The following is a 19,684-nucleotide window of genomic DNA, read 5'->3' as shown; positions in this document are numbered from 1 at the left end:
GTTGATGTCAGTCAAGTATTATACATCCAGCCAAAAAWTTTAACTTTGGTGGAGTTTATTATTGCCCCTCTTTTGGGTCAATTTATTTGGTCTTCTTTAGCAATGTGCACRCAGAACATACTTAACTTGAAAGACATATATGTAACTTGAAAGCATAAAGCAGTGATTTGTTGGATAACATACACAAAAGACAGCTAGGTTTTACCAGCGTTTAGGTGAAAAATTAGTACGCCAACTGCCTGAATAACACAGCTGAAGAGCGAATGCTGGCCAGGCAGCCACCTTCCATCAGCAGCGTTGATGCCAGTGGTGCTGACAGCCTAGCCGTTCCCAACCAGACTGACCAACCTCCCTGTTCCTGTTTCCTGTAGCATTTTGTACCTTTCCGTGCTGGCATTTACTTTCTTGAGTGATGCAGCAACTTTGAGGGGAGAGGTGAGGGCGAGGGAAGTCCATAGCAGGGGCTGCAGAGAGAAAGGCTTACAAGCGCCACACTGGGATTTTCTTGGGCTTTCATGGAGAGGTGTGTTGCTGACAGTTAAGTGTGTGGTTTCTCACACACTCACAGCTCATTTTGCACCTCTCAGTGAATGCGAATAGAATGAGGATGAGAGTGGTTGTTTTGGATCTCTGAAGATGAATGCATTTTGGTCTAGCTGATGATTGCCAACGTCAACCTTTGGTTTTTTTTTTCACGCAAAAGGCGTTCGTATCCATCTCATGCGTTGTTCTACCACTGTCATCAGCTAGGATGCGACTGTCATAGAGCAGTGTAAGAGCATTATAATTCATGGTTTCTCACCAACTACTGACAACAAAAGACCACTGAAAGCCTTCCACTTCTACAGACTGCCTTGCATCCGCATTTTGCCCCATCTAAGTGATTGGTGAACAGGCCCAAAGCTGGCTTTTAGCTAGCTTTTGTGAGTTTAGCAGAAAAGGACATTTTGAATCTAGTCAGTAGTTAGCCAGTGCTAGTTCATTCAGAATCCGTTTCTTCAGTATCTGAAGACATTAAAGAGGGAAGGGAAATTTAATTCAAGACAGAGTAGATATTTTCATCACAGGAGTAGTTTTCTCTTCCAAGCCAGGAAGGAAAAGACTCAGAGTGTGTCTCTGAGAGTGTGAAAAGTGAAACTGCCACCCTAATGTTTGCTGCTTCTTTCCATAATATTGTTAATAGGGCTTGAGTCATGGAGCAAGAATGGGGTATTATTGAGAAGAGAAGTAGAGATTTGTGCAGCTTGATGTGCTTGTTTTAGATTGCGTGAGTGTGTGTTTGTATTAGTTCTTCCCAGGGCCTGGCAAAGGAAGAAGTCTGCAGTACAGGGCCTGGGACTCAGCTGGCAAAAATAAATGTAACAAAGATAATTAACATTGACCAAATACTTTCATGTTTTGGGTGAAGTTGAACTACTTTTGTTTTATAGATTCTGCTCCTGAATACTTTTAAAGAATTTGAAATGTGGAGTTTATTCTCAGTAGTAAATATGAAATAGTAGTGCTTCAATAGTAATTCTGAGAATATAAATATTTATTTATTTATCTAAGAAAAACATAGCAGGCTTTTAAAGGTAATGACATGGTAGCATAAAATAGCATAATGTCACTTGGGGATACTGTTCCCTTTGTTATAAGTATATTAAAATGAGCTGATACCTGCTCTTTATCTTTTTTGCCATCAACAGAAAAGGTGAAACTGTCATGGTTCTACAATTCCGGCACTTTTTGATAGTTTTAAACTCCACTTTCTCAATGATGATTTATGATGTAAGCTTTGTAGTTCATTAGTCATACAGAAATCAATTTTCAATAACAGCTTGCTCATTTCTAGTTTAAAAGTCATTATACTGTAGCACTGATTAATTCATGTTACCAATAATAATGAAGTGAGCATGGTAGTTACATAGACTGAGTTTGCTTAGAAAGTTGTAGTTTTGGCTAGGTCAGCATCCCAGAGTCAAATKAAAAGACAAAATTTTGTCAGGACAAATAGTATATTTTGCTACTCAGAAGATACCCAAAAGAAACATATTTATTAAATATGAACAAAATAAACTGTAAAAGCTAAAAATGATGAAGAGTGGCAAATAAACTATTTAGCTTTTGCTGCTGTGATAACCAGAGTCTAGTTACTAATATTACACTAGGAATACTTTCCATAAGTTTTCTTGAACTTTTTTTTTTTAGTTGATATAAACGTTGGCATTATTTCCTGTTGTTTGATGTTGCAAATTGAAATCTGAGGTGTGCTTTCTTGAAAATAATATGAAGAATTTTGGCTTAAAATAAAACTTTACGAGTTATTGAGTTGATATTCATCTATTTATGACATGATTTTCTTAAAATTAATCATGATTTCAAACACTGTGGTTGTCAAGGCATAGTTTGATATGAGGTTATATCTGTTACTGATTTGTAAACTTACCACGGAATTATGAAATTCAGGGTGATTGTTCATTCTTTGGGCAAGATTTGTAGTGCAGTCTGAGTTCCAGATTTTTACAGATAGACTGCTACTGCTGCTCTACAGAATTCAAATGGAGTTCATTTTTATTTTTCCAGAAGTAACTTGAAAGTTAAACATGCCCAAGGTAGCTCCAAGACAGTTGATTTCTGTCAGATAGCAGCAGGATTTTCTATTAGAATCTGTGACTAGTAACTGTATTTGCTCAAATTATTAGCTTGGATGTGGACAATATCTGCATATCTATATCTCTATCTATCTATCTATACAAAATAGCAGTTATTCTTAATATCGTTTCTCTTTGAATCCTACTGCTACAATATAGGTACAGAGACACAAATGTATTAGATGAATGTTTTCCCTTAGGCATTGCTACAGAAGCAATAATACACAATACACAAATAATAATATGAGTTATTCCACTTCAGTGTAAAAGAAATCTTTTCTCCTTTCTTAAATGGAAAATAAGTATCAAATTAAGGAATTCCTACAATTTGTACTTTATGGAAGGTCAGATGAAATGAGGCTCCTTTTGAATTCTGAACTTTCAAAAAAGTGAATTTCAAGGACAAGTGCCTTAGACATTGAGCACCTATTTGCATGGGTTTTTTTTTTTTTGTTTATACAGTAAGATAATATTTTTCACTTCAGAAGAATTAGTTCCTTTCAAACTTGACTTTTTTTTTTTCTTTTTCTGTTACAATTGCAGCACCTATGAATAAAAGCTCTTGACATTTTGGATCATTCTCTACCCTTGATCTTTAAATAGAACTCTCATTGATTTCAGTTGTCTGTGTTGAGTTAGGCTAGGATAGATGGCTTTTAATTTATAAAAAGGTGGTGACAATATTAACATTTATGCTGCTATAAAGGCTGTTGAATCTTATTTGATTATAAAATGCTTTAAATAACATCTCAGGATTAAATAGTACAGTTTGTAGGTCATCATAAATTGAGATACTGTGAATGTATGAAGACAAGTAGAATGAGTTTTGAACATATTTCTCTGAAATTCACCTTTGTAACAGTTGGGCAAAATGCTAATTGTTTCTGCAATGAAACTGTGGAGTCATGGTGACATCCAATGTCTGACTAGGAGTATTTCAAAACATGAAAATTTAATAGTCTATAGGCTCACAAGGAGATCTTTACATTGATATCTCTCTGAAGTTTTCCCATATTAATTCAGCAGGAGAGAGTAAGTTCATCCAGGTGCTTTCTTCTGTCACAGAAAGGGTTATAAATCTCTGTCTTCCAAAAAATCTGTATTATTGATGTCTGTTATAGACTGGCTTTAAGGTGAGCTACACTACAAAGCCTTCCTTGCATTGGTTGTATCCCTAAAATTTTCAAGTGGAAAAGAGGAGTGAAGGAAAGACTATGAGAATGAAGAAAAGGACAAGTGTGAAAATGTTCAATTTAATGAAGTCTTGAGTTAGATTTTGGAGAAATCATGGAGATTTGTTGCTCCATAACTCATTACTTCTGCATATGCTAAGTATCACAGAGTATTAAGGTAATAGTTATTATGCCCAAGCTATCAAAGATTATCGAAGTTGAAAATATAATCATTAGATTTCTCTAACGTGAGAAAGATAAGGCCTTATGATGGACAAATGCCATGTTTATAAATATACAATCACTAAAGAGGATAACATTTTATTACATATACAATTTCTCATAGCAAAGTTATTAAATTGCTTTTCTGTTGATTAAATGGATTCTGGAAGTGCTACACAGCTGCTACAAGCATTAAAGCAAATATGTAAGTCAAAATAACTTATATCCAGATTTAGATCACCAAAATCAGCTTTTTTGCCAAATTTGAGTCTCACAGTTGTACAAAATGCAGACTGACTTGAATGCAGTCCTCTGTCTGAGTGGAAAAACTTAGTTGACTTTAAAACAAAACATGATATGCTTGCTTTCTTTCTTTCTTTCTTTTTTTTTTTTTTTTTTTGTTTTCCTATTTTGTGTTTTGCAAACAGAGAGAAGATATTGGTAACATCTCAGAAAGTATCTTGAAAGAAATGCATGTAGTTCTAAGTGAAGTAACATTTCTCTTTAGTAAAAAAAGGTTCTGTTCTTAATGTATGCTSGATAATACTCAGATTCCTTCTGAGTAGCAGTAGTTTAACGTACCATTCTTTATTTTTAAAGCCTTGAGTAGCTCTGAATATACTGAGGAACTCTTCTGCAGTAGAAATCTTTATGGCTTTCAAAGGCTCTTTTCTGTAGGAACAAACTGAACTGTGCATACCTCAAGAGAGTAATCCAACAGTTTAAAGCAAGCATGTATAGAATATCTTAAACAGATATTCAGCAAATGAGGGCATCTATGAGAAGATGTCTGTATATTTACTTTTGCAGGTTTCTTAATTTTCTGTATTGGTTCTTTGTTTGGATAAGGTTTTTTTCCATTAGTATGAACACTTAGCACTTGCGAAATTCCATTTGGTGGATTTTTCTTAAAAAAATTCATTGCTTGTTACAAGAAAAATAGAGCAATGGAATTTTTGAATCAAAATCAGTTGGGATTACCATTATAAAGAGACCTGATAACAAGTGTATTGTCAGATAGAGAGACGTCCTTATAGTACTTGCTGTTCATTTTTTGTGTGGTTGATATATTTTGAAAAGGAGTTAGACAATTCAAAAGTGCAGTGGAAGAAGATCTTGTAAAAGAAAAGCCTCATGCAGGTAGATTTTTCCTGTAAATGCCTATGAAAGTAAATTAAGAAAAAAATCATACTAGAGAAATGAACTCCATTGGAAAGTTATAACCCTCTTTGTTATAATAGTTGACCTTTGTACTCAAATTGATTTAAAAATTCAGTGCAAATAATTAGTCTCTAATTCTTTACTGTGTTTACAATTTGAGAAACCAGGAAATCTGAATACAGCCATTACTTCATCACCATCATGGTCATATTGATGTGAATCCATAATAAAATGTGCTTTGGTGTTGGTGAAAAGGGGGGATGTGTTATATATGTTCCATGTAAGAAGGCAGGATGAGATGTCATTTTGTGTGGAAAAGTAAGACAAATGAGATGTGTAGTAGTTACATGATAAATTCACAAATTTTCATGGTTCATTATTTTCTAAGCTTTTGCTCCAGGCTTAAGCTAGATATGCTTGGTGTTGTCAAGAGAGTATAGACTGACACCTGACCCACCTACCATCTGCTGCATGTATCTATGTTTGCAGCAAATAGCTGAGCCTGTCTTGAGCATGGGACCATAAAAAACAGTGACCAAGCAAAGGAAAAAATCCAGCTTTTTAGCACTCATCTCTTAAAAAGCTATAAAAAAGCTGATTTCTCCACTGCAGAAGGAAAGGAATTTAGCCCAATATATAGTTTAAGCATTTATATTTATTTCAGTTTATTATAATTTCTTGAATGCTTGCTTTTGCCTTGAGATATAAACATAAATTGTTTAGTTTAAGCAAAGACTTATCAAGAAATTCTCAAGAGATTGCATGTGATAGGAATTAAATCTGTGTTGTTAAAAGGGCAGCTATAAATATTAATTCCAGTTTCTTTTTAAGTGAGCTATGCCTGCAGTAAGAATTTTCTGTAAAGAGAAATAAGCCTTTTAGAACCTTACCAATATGAGCATGTACATGAGCATGTACAGGGACAATGATTATGGAATTATGATTTGGAAAGCTGCTGTAACACCGGCTCTGACTGAATGAAAAACGTTGTTTACCCAGCTTCTTCAGTAAGAGAAAAAAAACTTGGGGCAAGTCCTGAAGTGTTTGCTCAATTTTTACTCAAGCAAAGCTTTCCTTTCAGTCAATGATGGGTGGAACATTTTTAAAAGGAAACTCATACTACTTCARTTAGGTCCAAAGTGTTTCTCATTATCTAGAGAGAAGAGATTGGAAAGTAAATAAATGAAAATGGGGGAATCAATAAGTTAGCGTAATTAGCACCTGTGGAGAAGTATCAGCCCACCCTCTCATATTGGCACACTTCTGTGTACATTTCAGTCTTGTTTATTAGCACTTACTAGGCTTCCTGACATTTCTTATTATAAAAATGGATTTTTAAATGCGGATACTTTATTGTATTTTTTTATATTTGGACTAAATAGTTCAGTCTGATATCAACTATTATACTGAATTTGCTTTTCAACAGCTTCAGTCACACCGTTCAGCCATTTTAAAGAGCAATGTGGAAGAAAAAGTTAGTTTAGCTGCATTAGAGCGAACAAACTGCCATACGTTGCGGGCTTTAAGGAGGTGCGTCTGAGGGCAGTCATTTGAGAAGCTCTTGCAGCTTCATGTTTTCARATAAGATTTGGTTTTGGAAGGGGACAGATAGCACTTGTGAAATGCAGAAAATGCAGAGAGGTTATGGTAGGCGACCTGCAGTTTGAGGGGGACCTTGGAAACTGGAATGGCTGATCAAACAGAAAGAAGAAAAATGTGAGCTCAGAGGTCCTGGCAGGGAAGGAGAAGCATGAGAAGCAGAGAGAGATGGGGGGAAAAGGGAGAGACTGGGACTGAATGAGAGAGGAGAGGTCTGATGGACAGGACGCCTGGGACGCTGTAGGAATGGGGTAGGAAGACAAGAGGGATAATGGGTATAAGATGTCTGGCACTGGGACGGGAAAYCAGAGCGTGAAGAGGTTCTGTTGAAAAGGGCACGAGGGGCACAATTGCAAACTTTATTATATTATGTCTGCAGAGAAATATAGGAGTTTAAAGCAAACTGCGAAAACAAAATTGTGTCTCACAGACACCTACTTCATGCTTAAGTGCAATTAAATATACTGAATCCATGACACAGTTTTCTGCTGCTCAAAGAAGTAACTTTCCTGATGGCACTGTCTGTAAAATTAGATGTGAAATTCATTCTTCTCATGGATTTTTAAAAGCAAACACAGATTTTAGGAGCTATAAGATTTCTTCTGTACTTTGAACAGAATGTTTCCTGTCTCAAATGGAAGTCAGGCATGCTCCATGTTTGGAGGATCTCTCTCTTTTTCCCTGTTCTCTTCTTTTTGAGGCTGGAAGAGAATTTATAGTAGCACAAAGATTCTCTCTAGACTTTTGCACAGAGGTGACTATTSCTATGGAAGCAGATATTAAAAAAAAACCTAAAAAAACATTATAAGGAAGTGCTGATATTATAATATACTTGTATTGGAATAGATCAATCTATTATGTAGTGATATCTGAGTATGTGACAAGCCTGTCACAAATATGGTGTTCTATGAAACACAAAAGGAATTTTAGAACTGTTTAGAATAGTGAAATATGTGATGWGGAACTCCAAAGAAAGCAAATACATTTCAGATGCAGACTTTAGGAAAAATAATCACAAAAGAAATATAGTGTGTTTTGGATATTTCTATAAGATTAGGAAGACTTTCTATATATGGTTGTTTTGTAAGGTTTAAATAATTGCAGCATGAATACTAGTGTCCTTTTAATTAGTTGAGAGACCTTCTCCAAATGCAGAAAAAAAGTGAAGAGTGTATTGCTCAGAGATTGTGTTGGTGAGGCTTATCTGTTTATAACTTCTCAATTTTTCTGGATACAAACTGGCTTTTYCCCAGTAGCAGGAGGACATTTTATTGTTTTATACATATTTCTGCTTATGCAACAAATAAAATGCACTTTCTCATATATGTAATAACATTTTCCTAACAGTTTCTCAGAGAAACAAGCAATATAAAGAGTTGTTTCTGATCTTGGTTTGAAGTCAATATAATCTACCAATCGTAAGTGGCATTTAGGAAAAAAAAACATAATATTTATTCCTTGCATCATTGAGTTTGTAAGAGATGAGAGTCCTTTGGCAAAATTTGAGCTGAGYATCTTTTCATTGCTTTGTGAACCTGCTTTCAACTGTTGTAGATTAAATATGATCGCTCCACTTTATTTGAAGTGTTTGAGTGCCCCAGCTCAATTGCATGAACACAATTCTATTTTTGTAACAACTCTTGTTATAATCATCTTTGAAATCTGAATCACATTTGAATGATACCTCATAGTCCAGAATTTTCTCTGAATACTAGTTGAAAAATGTGTGAAGCAGCAAATTTCCATTGGAACCTATTTTTTTTTCTCCTTCCTTTTAATGCAGTATAGTTTGATTATGAAGGATGGAGGTTATGAGACAAATGCTGTTTTACTGGCTATGCTTTTATCTTTTTGAAGCAAAGGTAGTCTTGTTATCAGGCTTTAGGTTAATTTGGTGTACTGTTCTCACTAGCTGCTCTATCAGGATTAATAAAGTATGAGGAAAATAAAAATGTGTTTCTGAATTAAATTGGAATTGCCAAAAGTGCAAGAAGAGAACTGCTGACAGGGGAGAAATCCTCAGTTTAATTCATTGTATTATATAAATAAGTTAAACTTTCTGTGAGAAATTTAACAACATTTGCTGCTGTAGTTGCATGATACCATAAATCATTACCATATTTTGAGAAGTAGCRTTCTATTCCAACTCCTTCTCCATTATAAACATTTATAATCTTTTCCCTTATTTTTAGAGTGGACTTTTATAAAATAGTTTTGGAAATGTCTAAGTATATTGCATTCAAGTTAAAAACAAGCCTTAGAATTGGAGTTCCAATCTGAACACCAAACAATACAGGGATATTTCCCTTTAATTATAATAAATTAATGTAAATCAATATGGGCAGTAGAATGATCAGTCCCTCTGAAGATCAGACCAGTTTGGAATTAAGGTGCCTGTACAGCTAGTTGGTTTTTTTGCAGCCACGCACAATCTGAAGACTTCTCTGCCTAGGCCATCAATCACATGCAGCTGCAGTAAGTTGCTACACAGTTCTATACATATTCAAATTATATCTTAAATTGGTCTTACCCAACTCTTAAGTTTGTACTTATCAGTAATTGATCATTTATTATTCGTGTTTATACCACTAAGCACTATTTTTATGCTTCTAGGTCTCTCCTTTCATCTTGTGCTAGTACTTTTGGGGTCTTCTACTACCATCCCTGTTTTTTTCTCCTGCAGACTTTAGGATGTGGCTTCCTGAATTTATACATACTTATTCTAGGATCATTCGGTTTACAAAAATAGYAGGCCATTAGGAGCTATCTATATCTAGATTGAGAGACAGACAATGCTTTGTAACTSCTTGTTACTGATATCTATTAGTTATCACCATATCATTAGTACATTATCAAAACTGCTTTATAACAACTGTTAGGCAGTGTTACTCTAAGAGGAGTAGCTGATATCTTATCTAGCCTTCCATAATGGTTTTGGTACTATCTCATAAGCAAGGAGACTTCTATAAATGGATGCAGAAGCAGTTGAAAAACATACCCAGGAAACAGATACCACTAGATAATTATTAAAATGGAGGGTTGTATCAAACTAAATTTCTTCAGAAGTGTTGTGGATCTTAAATAGCTTCACCAATGACTTAAATGAAATGAAGAGGTAGAAAGTGTACAAATTAAACTTGCAGATATCAATATAGTGTGAGCTGATGCAAATACAAACTGCTGGCCCTTAACAAAGGGATGGAGGTGTGGATGACCGGCTTATAATTTCCTGTGTCTTCCTTCTTGACCTTTTTGAAATCTGGAGTAACATTGCCTTTCTTCCAGTCCTTAGGCACCTCTCCTGTTCTCCATGATCTTTCCAAGACAATGGAGAGTGGCCTCTCAYTAACTTCTGCCAGCTCTCTCAGCACACATGAGTGCATCCCATTGGGGTACATGGATTTGTGGGTGTCAAGCTTGCCTAAAAGATCTCTAACCCGATCCTCCTCAACCAAAGGAAAGTCCTTTTTTCTCCAGGCTTTCTCTCTAATGCGCTGGCATTAACAGTAAAGACTGAAGCAAAGAGGATATTCAGTAACTCTGCCTTCTCTGTATCCTTTGTCACCAGGGCCCCCACTGTATTCAACAGCAGGCCCACCTTTTTCCCTAGTCTTTCTTTGTTACTGATGTATTTGAAGAAGTCCTTCTTATTGTCTTTGACATCTCTTGCCAGATTTAATTCCAAATGGGCCTTGGCCTTCCTTGCCACATCCCTGCATGCTGTGACAACATTCCTATATTYCTCCCAAGTGGCCTCTCCCCTCTTCCACATTCTGTGTACTTTCTTCATCTGTCTGAGTTTTACCAGGAGCTCCCTGCTCACCCATGCAGGTCTCCTGTCCCCTTTGCTTGACTTCTTACTCATAGGGATGCACCACTCTTGCCCTGGAGGAAGTGATGCTTGAATATTAACCAGCTCTCTTGGACCCTGCTTCCTTCTAAGGCCTTAATCCATGGGATTCCTCCAAGTAGGTTCCTGAAGAAGCCAAAGTTTGCTCTCCTGAAGTCTAGAGTTGCAATCCTACTTATTGTCCTGCTTCCTCCATGCAGGATTCTGAATGCCACCAAGGCTGCCATCAACCTTCACATCTCCAACCAGTCCTTCTTTGTTGGTTAGTGCAAGGTTCAGCAGGACACCTTTTCTTGTTGGCTCCTCCGCACCTGTGTTAAAAAGTTATCACCAGCACTCTGCAGGAAGTTCCTGGACTGTTAGTGCCTAGCTGTGTTGTCTTTTCAGCAGATATTAGGGTGGTTGAAGTCTCCCATGAGAACCAGGGCCCTGGGATTGTGAGGCTACTTCCAGCTGTCTATAGAAGGCCTCATCAACTTCCTCTTCCAGAKCAGGTGGCCTATAGTAGACATCCACAACAGTGTCACCCATGTTAGCCTTTAATCCTTACCCATAAGCTCTCGACTGCCTCCACCTTCCCCGCCTAGGCAGAGCTTGATRCATTCCAGTTGCTCTCTTACATAAAGAGCAACTTACCTTCCTGGCCTGTCTCTCCTAAAAAGCACATAGCCATCCATGGCAGCATTCCAGTCAGAGAGCTATCCCGCCATGTCTCTGTGATTGCAATGAGRTCATGGCCCTGCAACCACACACAGACCTCCAGTTCCTCCTGTTTATTCCGCAGGCTGTGTGCATTGGTGCACAGGCATTTCAGAGACGCAGGTGTGCGTGCAGGTTTCCCAGGAGGGGTGCAGGAGAATCCTCTGTAGTCRTGTTCTGTGCACACTTACCCAGCTTCAGTTAGTACTGAACAACTTACCAGTAAATTTTACTGCCAACAAACCACTGTTTCTTGCATAGATTGTATTTTAGTTACTTTAAGAGTAATCAGCAGATTTTATCAATAAATATTTTTTGCATATTTTGTAGCTTAAGAATTTTAAAAATGGGCAAAAACCTTAGACTGCCATGCCATTGAGCATAGACAAGCAGTTTTGAGTAGAATAGCAGAAAAAAAAAACATACAGGTTGTTTCGAAAGTACGTACTGAAGAACTGTGGATCATTACTAGGTTTAACTGAGCCTTATTTAAATGGGCATATGTGATGGACAAATAAGTATCTTAGATTTGGAGACAAACTGTGATAGTGTGAAATTGCCCTTGTGTGGGAAATAGTCTTCAAATAGCTTTTTCTGGAGTGGGCACTGAGATTTTGTTTAATTGATTCTTTAGGAGTTTGCCCATAACTCTGGATATTCTATGTAAATAGAAAAAAGGCCACACTTTGTATAGCAATATTCATGGGCTGGAAAAGCATTTGAAAATACTGCGCAGATTTGTCAGCATGTGGATCCTATCATAATCTCTGCACTTTCTGGTGATGTAGTTGGTGCCTCAGAAGACATTGCAACTAGTGGGCTGAATTACAGAGGCTTTTTTGCAGAAGAAGATGAGTCCTTTATTCTAGCCAAGCTGGAAACATCCCAGAACACTTTTAGTCTGGCCTACTGTTCTGGCTTCAAAAGAATGTTTTATTTGCATAGATCTGATGTGAAGTGCAAAGACAACAACATCCTTTTCCATATCATAGAAAATTGTGCGCATAAATTACTTTTCAGTCCGCAATCCAAATTCTTGGGTGGGCTCCATTTGTATCATTTATAAGCAGTGTAATGTTTTCTTTTTACCATAAAACTTACTGAATTAAAGAAAAGAATTTAAGACAGACAAACTGGATAAAGTACATACTGCCAGCACATCTGGAAGRCAGTTATTCTCTAATTACCCAAGAGACAGAAGAGAAAACTGGCAGCTTTGCTACTATTATAAATCCAATCACTTCTAAAGGAGTTAATGGATGCCCATCTAATCAGTCTTTGTTATCTAGTAACATTAAGAGACAAAATAAAGGCTATAAAATAAAAAGCAAGGGAAACTCATTGGTCTGGTGTATTAAAACTTGTGGTTTTGTCCTACTGAAATGCTCCCCACAGACCGATCAAACAGTGTTTAATTTGGTTTTAAAATGTGCAATATTTTAGCTGTTTAGAGGGGGAAAAATGTAGTAAAATGGCTGTTGATTGCTCAACTTCTTTTATTGCATTTTTTGAGGTACTTTTGTGGCCTACACTTAAAACCTTTCAATCTGTCAACCAAAGTTGTTCTATCAATTTTACCATTGGCTGGAGAGTAGGTCTTCCCTGTGGCAAGGTTTTTGTTCTTTATCCTTCTAAATTTGATGGTAAAAGAAGATAGAACACCACATGTGCAAACAGAGTATTTCTTTGCCGTGTCTTTGAAGACAAGAAGCACAAAATACTTACCTCTAGGTAGATCTAAATGAAAAAAGAATCAAGTTCTATTAATGTACAGTACTATCTCTTCAGGGCAGATAAGCTGAGAAATTGATTTTCTGAATGACATGAATAACAGCCCTATTTGGAAAGGTTCCTGAATATCATCAGGAACATTATAACGTTGCCAGAATGTTGTTATGCCAAGGAGTAGTAACAGGTTAAAGACAGAACTTCATATCTCACAAGAAAATTTCACTTAATCAGATACTCAGTAATACAGTGTTTGGAAAATATAAAATATGCAGTACTATTTCACTTACTGAGGGATGGAGGAGGAAAGCAATTTGAAGTTAGCAAGAGTGGTTTATGGAACACCTTGTCTATCACTTATTAAAAAATTCCTCACTTCTTCATAAAAAAGTTACTGCGTGTTCCTCTTCTCCTCCGCAATGGTCACTGAATAGCTTTCTCAGCAGTCACTATGGCTAGAATGGCAATGGGCCTCTTGAATAATCTTCTTTTTTTTTTATGTATGGAAAACATCTGATATGAATACAAACAATCACACATCTTTAGTGTAAAAATACCGAGTGATTATCCCTTGATAAATTTCAGTGCCGTAAAGTAAGCTGCAAATCCTTTTTTCTTGGATGTACTCTAATATTTTGAACACCTAGGTTCAAACACATGCATTTTAAGTTGTAATGCAATATTAAAATGTTCCCACTTTTCATTATGTACAGAATTTCCCGCTCTGTGTTCAACATTGCCAGAACTCAAGGCTGAGTGCAGGCCAGTGGTAGCTTCTGTATTTGAGGATGCCATAGCTTTCTTGGGTGGAAACTTTACCTTTAGCTTGGTAAAGGAGAGTGATTCCTAGTTTCCCAATAGGTGGAATCGCCTATCGCATGGGGTGCCATGGCACAACTCCACAGTGAAGCACTCTAAAGCTGTTGTTGTTGTTTTCATGGTATACTTTAGCTAGCATATAGGAGTGCTTCTGCTATCAGCAAGTTTTAGGATGCCGACTGTAGCAGGTTTGAACCAACAATAGCTGCAATAAGCTGCAACAGTAATGCCACAATAAAATATTACTCACTAATAGGTGCTACAGTCAGATGTAGAATTTATAGCCTTGCTGCCTTGTGCTATTTTCATGTAAAGACAGACCATCGGAGCATAGTGGGGCAARATAGAGTAGCTTTCAGGAGGCACAGGCATGTCTGGGGTTTATCTCAGCTGCTAGCTCCTCAAAGGAGTGGGGATGCGAGTAATAGCCTCTACTGTAGCCTCTACCTGCATTGAGTCATAGCAGCAAATCTTGTCAGAAAATTTGCAGGGAGTGTTTTTATCGTATCATACTATCTTGTTACTGCTGTCTTCTGGGAAAGCTGTTTATAAGTAGGTGCTTTTTGCTTGTAGTCAAAGCGGTAGGAAACAAYATTAGAAGAATATTGCAAAATAGGTGACTGGCTTCCAGTTAATCATAAATATAGTTGACACTACAGATCCCCATGTAAAAATATCATGACCAATTAGTCCAATTGCATTTCTCTGTGCTTTACCATCATGGAATACTTTTMTGGAAATTTGTTTTAGAGAAAAGCATGGGGGAGATTTGTCAAACCTCCAATGACCAACTGATACTGAATGTTCTTCTTTCCATTCCATAGAGATTTTTTGAAGTCTCTAAATCAGATTTTCTTTTTTTTTAACTCCCTGTTTTCTTTTTATGGCTGATGCATTACAAAAGAAGGCCTATGCAATTTTAAATTGCAGTTGAAAGCAATTTGAGGTGAAAACTAGGAATCTAACATTGCATTTTTGCCTGATGCTTACATCAGTGTCATGCTRGGTAATTACTGGAAGTGTTCATTCATACAAAATACTCTGGATGTCAAAAAGAATTAAAGATCTTCCTTCTCTGGACTGCATTAATTGGCTTAGTTCAAGAATGATTTTTTCACATCTAGTCATCTTTAAAAATGCAATGTTGACCATAAGTTTACTGACATGGGTGAGAAATGAGACTTTCCTGTTCTCACTGCAGAACCCACTAGGGGAAATCTGTGATTTGGTTTTACTGATGTTGGAGGTTTTCCTCCCCATTTTCCATGGAGATTGGGTGCAGAGTCTTCTACTGAGCCCAAGTAATCATTGAGATGTGCAATATGAGGAAATCCTTTCTCACCAACCCTGTGGCCCCATGACTTTTTCATACCAGTAGCAGAATGGTTCTTGAAAAGTTCTGCTTGGGGTTTTGTAGCCATTGMAAGTTCTTAATATTTCCTTTTAGAGGCCTTGAGAGGAGAAATGAAAAGTATTGTAACTGTTCTCTGTCTTTTCCTCGTCCAACGCAGTGTCCCTGTAGAGTTCCCTGCGCATATGGATAAGGGGAGAATTGATGCAAAAGAGTAGACAATGATTACCTATAATCTGAAATTTCTCATGAAAATGCAGTGTTTGGCTGGGCAATTTCAACTGTTATAGTCATTAAAAATCAACATTTAATGAAAATATCCTTATATTCCTCAATTAAAAACTGAGGTCATAAAAAGAGAGGCCAGACTATCATGGTGGCAGAGTAGAGCTCTGAAGAGGTAGCTTTGAACTTTATAAAGCTTCTGTTTGTACATCTGAATCATGTACATTCTGCATTTTCTACAGATTTCTGCAAGAATCTTTTCATTGTAATCACTTGATTTTGAGCTTTATATTTTCTGGCTTATTATTATGCAAATGAACTGTGAACTATCCTCACCCATTTTTCATAAGAAAAATTATAATCCCATATARTGATAATAAGTTCTGTTTGTTTCAGATAGAATCATCACCATGCATCGTTTTGAATTCTAATGTGGCAAAATAGATATATTTGTTAATAAGAGACCTTCAGTTTTTTTCTGCTGTTGTAAAGTAGACTCTACTACTATGTGAAGAGAAGGGAGATAACTGGGAGTTATCTGGGAAAGTTCTTAATTAAATGACTGCGCAGAAATCTGAGGCCATGTATTCGTAGAAGAAATTGCTGAGTGCCTTCATGACTTTGGTCAGAAAGTCTTCCTAAATTTCTCCTGCCATCCCTATGCTTTTCTTCCCAAGCAGCAGGAGAGCAGCCTCTTAGTTGTGCCATCTGAGACAAGGATCAGGGAACTGATCCTGTTTTAAAAACAAACACAATAAATAAATGAGCATGCAAGCTCTTGTCCCTCCTCTCTCACTTCCTACCAAAATAAAAAAATTATAGGGCTTTTTAAGCTCTCTGATCCAGCTCATAGAATGGTGCCACATACAAATATTATTGTATTCTGGCACCAGTAAGACAGCAGAGCACAAAGATGGGGGTCACAGAGAAGTGGTTGGGGAGAGAAACGTTTAAAATGTTTAAAACCGTTTTTGCTGTCAAGGGCATCTTCATGCAAAACCAGAGTCTTAGAATAATACTCAGAACAGGATTTTTTATGTTCTGTGCAGGGAGGTGGATCTAGTTTCCCTTGTGTGTAAGCAAGATAAATGTAAATGTAAATTCAGAAATAGAAGGATGTACAAACTCCTCAACATTTGTCCTCACTTTCTAATAAGAGAGAAAACATACTACAGGTCTCATCAGTTTTTCGCAGATTGGAGGCCTGAATCCCAAAGTCTTTTCTTTAGAGCCTTAAAGTTAATGTTTCTTTTGAATATTTAACACTTCAGAAGACTCGGATAATACTTTTGTTTTGATAAGAGTTTTGTGCTGTTTCTTTATTCTGGTTTGAAGAAGCGTTTGGTCTGTACTCAATCATTCTGTCAGATRTACCTCTGTGAGTAGTGATCTAAAAAACAGTCTGCTAGTTACCCATCTAGCTGTCACGTGTGCTACCGAAGCACAGCAGGAATCTGCCAAAGAGCATGGCCCTTCAGTTCACGATGGCTTCATCTTAGGGTGGCCGCTTGGCCGCATAAGCATAGTGAAGCAAGAACAAGTAAACGCAATTACTTGAAAGTCCAATTCATTTCTCTAAAATAGGTTGGAATCGCCAATTAAATTAATTAACATGTAATTAAATTAATATTAATATGTAATAGTTAAATATTACGTATTTTGGCAATTGCCCTGAAGATAGAAAAGGAAGTATTTTTAGGTATTTTAGTCTATCAGTAGTCACAGTATTATCAAATCTGACAGAATACTCTGAAAGAAAATACTCAAAGTTTTTCYTTTTTTTGAAGATAGTTTACTTGTAGAAGTTTTAGTGCTTGACAATGTAGATGCTTAAGGATACAGTACTTTTCCTCAGATATATCATTTTAATCCATTAGGTTTATACTCAGACTACATAAAAATAACCTTATTAATCAGTTAGAGGAATCAAACCATAGCTTTTTTTCTCCTTATATTCCTTATATTCCATTTCTCCTTACAGTCCATATTTTTCTCCTTATATTCTACATATTCCATATATTCTGTATTCCTTATCAAAAATAAGTCAACACTGGTCTTCTGAAAAGTGCTTTGTAGAGGAGCACTTACTGTCTGTCATGTTCAGTGTCCAATGGCATTAATAGAAAGTACCTATATTATGAGAAGTAGGCAATCAGGGCAAATTCAGAATGATGCTTCTCTTCCCAGGTTTTAGTAGTTAATGTTTTGTGACCTTAGGTTTTCAAGTGTCATGCATATTACTGCTCGATGAGCTTTTTCCTCTAAATTTGTCTAATTGCTTTTTAAATCCCTTTATACATTGTCATCCAACGTATTTATAAAGCAGTAAATTCCAAAGTATTATTTTGAGTGATATGAAAAGTACTTCCTTCATTATTTTATTTAGTGATAAATAATTTCACCTGATGCCCCTAAATTTTTGTGTGAAATAATGGTTAATCATTATCTATCTTCATCATGTCATTGATGATTTTATGTACTTACACTATATCTCTTCTCAAGTAAGTCTTTTCCAGACCAAGACATTTTCATCTCTTTAGTCTATCTCAGTCTATTGCAGAATCTGTTATGTACTTCTAATAACTATTATTTCCTTCTCTATGTCTTCTATGGATGTTCTGCTGTCTGTTATGAGAAGCTGTAACGCTGGCTCCTAAAGCTACACTGACATTTCGCTATTCTATCATATCTATCTTATTTTCTCTTAACTCTATTATTTATTATGTTTTCAATTAGTTTGGTGCAGAAGTCAGACTTACTGCTCTATTTTTCTGTGCATCATACTAGATATCTTGGAAGAAATACTGTTGCATTTTCTGCTTACCACACTAGTACTGAGGCCACGTTAAAGGATAGCTCATTCAGTCTACTTACACTCTTGGAACTTTTATACTTGAGTTGCTTTAAAACTCTTGTAGAATAGCTGGTTCAGTTCTAATAATCTTTTATTTTTGGTTTTATTGACTATTTTCCAAGCCTCTTGTACTAATGCCTAAACTGAGACAGTCACTTACTTAATGTCGAAAAAACCCAACCAAACCAAAACAGTAGTTTAGGTGTCACTCAAGCTCCTCATAAACTAATGCAAAGAATTAATTTAATTGCATATTTTAGTTTTTCTCTTGTAGCCTTAGGTTCTTTGAACATTTCTTTCATGGACTGATTATCTATAGAATCCCTGGCCTTGGATGTTCTTTTTTCAAGTTTTTTTATACCTCAGAATATTATTTTGCGTGACTTCCTGTAATTTTACATTTAACTTGTTAGAATTTATACTCTTCTCTGTTTTCTTCAGTTGGACACAACTTTATTTTTTTAAAAAAATGCATTTTAAAAATTATTTCTGCCCTTGTCATCATATGTATTTAATGTGGTGCAGGTTAGTGTTTTTTTTAAAAATAAATTCTATTTAAAATCACTTCACCCTTTTAGCTATTCCTTTTAATTTCAGTTTAGTAAGTTCAATATTTTTATGTAGTTCCTCTCTCTGAAGTGGAATGTTACTGAGTGGATATTTCAGTTTATTAAGCATACTTAGCTTGTTTCTTCTAAAAAGCTCAGTGGTGTGACCTACTATGCTATTTTTATATTTGTATACCAGAATGTACTCAGCTAATCATCTTCCTTTTACACGGTTTCCAGGATGCCTAACATGTCAGTATCCTTATATCCATCCTTATATCCATTTCATTTCATTGCTGTTGAACAGTGACTGTTGTCTATACTGTATATCTCTTCTTATCACCTACCCCTTCAGAGCTATGATGCTGAAAATGTATGTTTCCTTTAATTTAAAAAAAAAAAAGTCTTGTTCCAAAGCAAAGAGGTTACTGTCTGTGATAGGTAAGTGTCCATCTTTCTCTCTTTCCACTGTGTCACTAAAACTCATAGAAACTCAATACTCAAATATACTCAGAAAGTCTCCTTTTAAGAGAAGAGGCTGTGGTACTCTCTGCTTGCAGAAGGAGTTAAACTCCTCTAAAATCTGAACAGATTCACTATCCTTTTCCATCTGTTTTTCCCCTGTGCTGGAGACCTAGCTCCCACAGCTGTGTTTCTCATTTTTCTTCTATTGTGATTACCGTGCTTAAAAGAAATATAAATTCCTGCCTAAAGAAAATGCAAATTGAATGCATCTAAATGTCTTGACCTATACATATCAAGAGCTAAGGGAGAAACCTAGTTTCTGGTTTAATCTGTTTTTTAAATATCTCATTGAATCTGC

Source organism: Rhea americana, unplaced genomic scaffold (genome assembly GCF_003343005.1).
Source record: "Rhea americana isolate MKP2758 unplaced genomic scaffold, rheAme1 scaffold_263, whole genome shotgun sequence".
NCBI lineage: Eukaryota > Metazoa > Chordata > Aves > Rheiformes > Rheidae > Rhea > Rhea americana.
The sequence above is the reverse complement of the archived record's forward strand: the minus strand, read 5'-3'. Positions refer to the sequence as shown.